Here is a 6195-nt window from a genome sequence, read left to right as displayed (position 1 = left end):
GTGGTGAATGTGGAAACTCAGACTGCATGACTTGGGAGTCGTGGCTGGTGTTAAGGCTTTCTGATTTAATTGACAGTACATTGTTCTTACATTGTTGAGAAGTTTGCTGGGACAATACAGCTCCACTGTTCCCAGGACAAACAGTCAGTTGTTAAAATTGTAGAGGGAGGATTCAGAAATAGCAGCAGTTTGGGAAAAATCTGCTCCTACAAATCAGTTTCCCAAGACCATCTGCTTGAAGATCAGACTGCTGGAAAGCTAGCAGCAGTGAGAGAAATAGAGAGGACAAAGGAGGTCGTAAAGAGAGGTGTGGAGAGATGAGCAAGATTTTCTGGATGGAGCGAGGTGTTGAGCTGGAATTTATGGCAGGTGGAAATGAGGCAGCTGCAGGGAATAGTCAAAGTCAGAGGAGATAAATCGTGAGTTGCCTGCCCTTCTAAATCAGATGTCCTCTGAGGAATTTGAAGAGACAGATGAGATACAGATTGAGGGCTGTTGCAACTGGGAAGGTGGTTATTTCCCAGGAACCTAGTATTTCCTTGTGCTCCTTGCTTTTAAGTAAGGATCAATGGTAGGATTGGAGAATTAGTGCACAGCCCATCTGCATGTGGCTCACAAGGGGCTGAAAGGTAAAGGCTCGCAGCACCAGTGGGTTTCTGGGAAAGACTATGTATAAGCTACTAAGTCAGAGATGCCAGAAATGGCCAGGGGGTGAAGGCACAGGTTATAAGAAGACACACTGAGCTGAAGGTCTACTTCTTGGTAATGCCTGGGATGGTGGTTGGAGATGGAGTAAATTTCCAGGGTTCAAGAGACACAGCAACTGGGTCCTGGGGAGACTGGTCAGCTTTTGTCAGACAGGACAAACTGGTTATTGCTCTTGCAGAACCTGAGAAATTACTTGGCTAGATGGATCCAGGTTTGTACATCCTTTGAATTTAGTGAACAGGGAATTCAAACCTCTCATGGGGTATAGAGCACTTCCAGTTTGAGAGGCCATCATTAACATAAAATCATCTCAGTGGTTCTTGTCTTCATCCCAGGCTCTTAAATCTTCACTCACATTAACCCTGAACAGACTTTATGTCATGGTTTAACCCCATTCAGCAGCCAAGCACCATGCAGCCTCTCCCTCACTCCCCCCCGCCCCCAGTGGGATGGGGAGGAGAATCGGAAAAAAAAGTAAAACTTGTGGGTTGAGATAAGAACAGTTTAATAACTGAAGGAAAATATAATACTAACAATAATAATAATGAAATATAATAATACTTGTAATGAAAAGGAATATTAAAAAAAAAGAGAAATAAAATCCAAGAAAAGACAAGTGATGCACAATGCAATTGCTCACCACCCACTGACCGATGCCAGAGCAGCGATCCGCCCCTCCCGGCCAACTCCCCCCTGTTTATATACTGGGCACGATGTTCTATGGTATGGAATACCCCTTTGGCTAGTTCAGGTCAGCTGCCCCGGCTCTGCTCCCTCCCAGCTTCTTGCACACCTGCTTGCTGGCAGAGCATGGGAAACTGAAAAGTCCTTAACTTAGGATAAGCGCTACTTAGCAACAACTAAAACATCAGTGTGTTATCATTATTCTCACACTAAATCCAAAACACGGCACTGTACCAGCTACTAAGAAGAGAATTAACTCTATCCCAGCCGAAACCAGGACACTTTAGCATCTCTGTCCTCAGGATCCCAGCCCTTGCCCCGTAAGCGAAGAACAGAAAAGACCAGTTGCCTGTGATGGCAGGTAGCTGCTTGGACGAGACATGGCAGCTATTCATGGAAAAAGGGAAAACCTGCCCATCTGAACGCAGTGAAGTTCCTTCTTAGCTCCAGAGCCTTTAACCTTGAGAAGGTGAGCAAGAAGCTTCTTCACAATCTTAGTTCATCCTGTCCAATGCCCCATCTCAAGTTTTGATCCATCTCTACTTAAGAGAAGACCAAAAAAGCCCTTCAACCCCTTTCATGATCCACCCAGATGATTTGGTAGCATGGATAGGGGATCTTTTCTGACCAGTGGAGGTGGCTGAAGCATGAGGGTCAGTCCAAGTTATTGCCTTAATGCCAAACTGTTGGGAAGGCGCAGCTTGCTGAAAGTGCAGCACCTGAACAGAGGCTCACGGTCACAGACCCCGAGGAGCCGAGCCCAGAGAGCACATCCCGGCCATTTAGCCGTCTCATTTCAAAGACATTAAGTAAAGACGAGCCTGCCAGCTTCCATAATAAGCTGTTCCAATATTTAATTGCCCACCATGATCAGAAATAGCATCTGATTTCAAGGCCTGTTTTACGTAATTTTAGCTGCCAGGCAACAGCTCTTTCCAAGACGGCTGAAGTGCTCGTCTGTGCAGAGCCCTCTCCTTGGCACGCTGGCCACACTGAGCTCCTGAACCTGGACCTCACAGGACTTAGAGGAGGAGGGTGAGCCAAGCTGTACTTTTTCCTCTTTTGCCACCCCCCAAAACACATATCCCATTCCCTGCCTCATCGCCATGTCCCAGCCCATCCAACATGGGTAATGGGATTCAGCTTCTCTGATTGCAGCCCTTCCTGTGATTGTGCAAGAGGATAGGAGCGGTCACCAACACGCACGTACACATATGGATATGTATGTCGCAGGTGCTCTCACCTATGCAAACTTTGCCTTCCTGCCAAAAAATTGGAGGGGAATAGTATGTGACTGAGTGTGTGACAACATGAGAGAGAAAACAAGCCCCATTGCTGGACCTCCCTACCTATCGTTTCCATGTGAGATAAAAGCCACTTCTCCTCTTGCAACAGGAAAATAAAAGACATCTTACATTGGCTGAGTGCTGTAGTTCTGGATAGTCACTCGCTAGGGACAGTCACCGTTCAAAGCAATAGTCCCGAGCAGTAGCTGATGAGCCACACAGGTAACTCAACGTTGAATTTCATTCCTCTGGGCAAAACAAGGGTTAACTGCTGTCCTCTCTGCAAACAAAAAATGGCACCTACTTGGGCCCAGATGCCCAACTATAATGGAGACAATGAAAGCAATTCAACAGCCCTGGTTTACCTCATCTAATGCCAGTCCAAGTATTCCCAATAATTAGGCCTTTCAGCCTGGAAAGGCTGGAGCCACAGCTGCTTCCTATTTTCCCGAAGCTGTACAGAGCATTAGTCATTTCACTGGGGTTTTTTTATTGCCGTGACTACAGCCCAGTAAGTGTGCCGCCAAAACCCAGACAAGCCAAATCAGGCTTAATTCAGAACGTACTTCGGGAGTTTGAAATGATTTCCTATCCCCCTTCTGAGTCCTTATTTTCCCTCCCCACCCAAACAGCCCGAGTCTGCCTGAAGAAATGTCCTGCTAGGTCTGCTTTCTCAACACGTACCGGGTTGACAAAAATGAAGTAGTGATTGCTGGCACTTCCACCTCAACTGTTATTCATTAACTAATCTTGGGAGTGACCTTGACACTTAATTAGTCATCTAGTCCTTCCTGAAGGCAAAACTTCTCCCTGCACTGTGCTGGTTGGAGAGGGGATGGGGATCGTATTTAGCAAGCAGGAGCATTGCTGTGATTTTGGCAGTGTGTGAAGGGGAGCGGGCGTAACAGAGACCCATCTGCCCTCACCCACCAGCTTACCTACATTGTGTTAGGGAAGGCTTTACTTTTAGCTCTGGAGGCTCCAGGTTTTCCCCACTGTGACATCCAGCCAAGATGCCAGCCACTGACATTTGGTTTCCAGGTCCTCTGCCCTCACCCAACAGCAGCATTTGCTCTTTGCAGTTTAATGTATAGCGTCTTAACTGACTGGGGATGACCCAGCAGAGCAGCTCCAAGCCAGCAGTTGTCTTTGCTACGCAGTAGCCACCTCTCAGCCTGTGCTCATGGTGTCAACTTGTCTCCTCTTTCCACGGTTGCGAGAGTCCCTGGAAATGGTGGAAATAGAGTAGCTGGCCCTGGAGGTATAAACTGGGTAGTTGCATGTTACTAATGTGAAGGCAAAGAGGAGAGCTACAGCTGCTTTAGTGCCTCTCTTCTCCCTTCAGAAGTAAGGCTGTATCTGTGTACAAGGAAGCAAATGTCCATCCCCGTAACCATGTTTTTTTTCCGGTGAATTCCTGCCCCAAAGGCAGTTGACTCATGCTTCTTGCCAATTTGTGTTTCACCTAGTGCTGGGCAAAACTGGTTTGATTGAGATAGGCACTGACCCGGACATCGCTGTTCAAACCCCACAGTGAACCCAAGCCTCTTTATATCCCTTTTTTTTCTTTTTAAATTAGAAAAGTTTCTGCCCTTCCTGGTTTCAGCACAGATGGGAAGTTTTCCACTCCATAAATACTGGATTTTGTGTCTGGGCAGCAGTTGAATTATGGGATCATCTGATGAAAAACCCACACTAAATCATTAATGAAATAAGCTGTCTGATTATATAAGTCATATTCCTATTATTTCTAACTTGGCCACCAGCTGAAAGAAGCTGGAAAGTCCAAAGAAACAGCCAGCCTTGTCTGTGCTTCACACTCCCCCCAGCTTAATGACTAAGGAGGAAGGGAGGGACAGCATTTCCCAGAAAAGTGGGGACTAGCACTAATGGGCAGGTTTCAGATGGAGAAAGGAGCCCCAGGAGCGGAGGAGATCCAAGATCCCCATTTTGAGTCAAAGAGGTTTGGGTGGGAATCGGTAGAGCATTGCTGGCTTTCAGAGGGTTTTGTCCAACACGACTGTCTGCGCTCAGAGGGATCTTAGCATCCTTTGGGTTAACTTTTCTGACGGGAGAGGTTGGGATGCTGGGAGAAGCAGGGAGCCAGCTGTGTCTCACAGCTGGCCAGCTGCTGGTTTCCTGCGCTGTTAGCAGGCAAGCAAGACGCCTGCTGCCTTCCACAGGGAGCAGTGTCAGTTTCGCTAAAAAACTTCACCCTCCCTGAATTCTCCCTCACATATAAACGTCTTTACTGGCTTTGTTTTCAGGTCGTTCCTGTTTTGATGCTGAAAGGAAAAATCCTAAATAAATTAAAAAGATAGCTGAGGGAAGGAGGCTTCACTTGGGTTTTTCTTTGATAGGGACCTTTCGAATGCCATATTAAAAGAAAGGAAAGGTCTTTTGGTTAAAGGTCTGAACTCGAGTCATGCTTTTGGCTTCAGTTCCTGATAGCCCTGGATTTCACAGTAGGTGAGTCAGGACCCCATTCAGAAAAGTGTCTAGCTCCTCTGTAGACGCTGAAATATCTTCCTGGATCTGGCTTTTAATCTGTGCGGGTCTCAGTTACCTTTCTGGGAATTGAGATGAAAAATGTCTTTTTTTCTCCTTGCTGTTTGTCTTCTTGCCTGGAAGCTATCTGGAGGACCTGAGAGGGAGATGAAGGTTGCTGAATGCGCTTCTAGTAGGTACATGAGGCCACGTGGACTCAGTCTTCCACAGACCTTCAGATATATCTGTGTTCAGGAAGGAGTGAGCATGTCTGACTCCTGCTACTAAGTGCTGCCAGACTGTGGGTGCCTGCTCGGTTAGCGGAGAGGTGTTGGGGCTGTGCTCAAAACACCCCTGGAGGTACCGGCATCTCTCTACTGCCTGTGCAAGGAGTCAGGGTCTGGCAGCTCTGGGCTGTGGGAGATCTGGATGGACCAATGTTCCTGCCTAGAACAGCAATTTCTGTGCTCTTACTTAGTGTGCAAACTCTTCAGGAGAAGGCCCATTGCTTCTTATGACTTTATGGTGCCAAGTGCAGCACGTCTCTCCATGCTCTGAGAACACAAGCAATAAACACGCCTTCTGGCAGGGGATCATCTGTCTTTGTTCTTTTCCTCCTTCAGAAGAAGCTTCTTCCATGGCTTTGTGCAATAGCTTCTTTTATTTTTCACCTTGTCGTGGCTCAGTTGTTGTGCCGAGTTGAGGCAGCCATGGCACCGTTCCTTCTCGTAGGCGGTTTCCTACAGCTGAGCAGAGGAGCGCAGGAGAGGCCGTGGCCTACAATCAGTGCAGCCTTTTCATCCAGAGACAGAGAAGAAAATGCAGTCAATCAAGTTGTTGTTTTTAACGTAGTACAATCGTTCAGTCTGTCATGAGCAAATGCAAATCAGGGGAGCGCACTGGCGAAGCAAATGAATGCAAAACACAGAAATCAGTGAGCTGTGTTTTCTCTCGAAGCTGGGCCTTGATTTGTGAGCAGGATTGACTCATACGGGAAAGGCTGATATGGGTCTTGCCCCTACACAAACGC

The sequence above is a fragment of the Gymnogyps californianus genome, chromosome 2 (assembly GCF_018139145.2).
Source record: "Gymnogyps californianus isolate 813 chromosome 2, ASM1813914v2, whole genome shotgun sequence".
Taxonomy (NCBI): Eukaryota; Metazoa; Chordata; class Aves; order Accipitriformes; family Cathartidae; genus Gymnogyps; species Gymnogyps californianus.
This window is presented reverse-complemented; position numbering follows the sequence as displayed.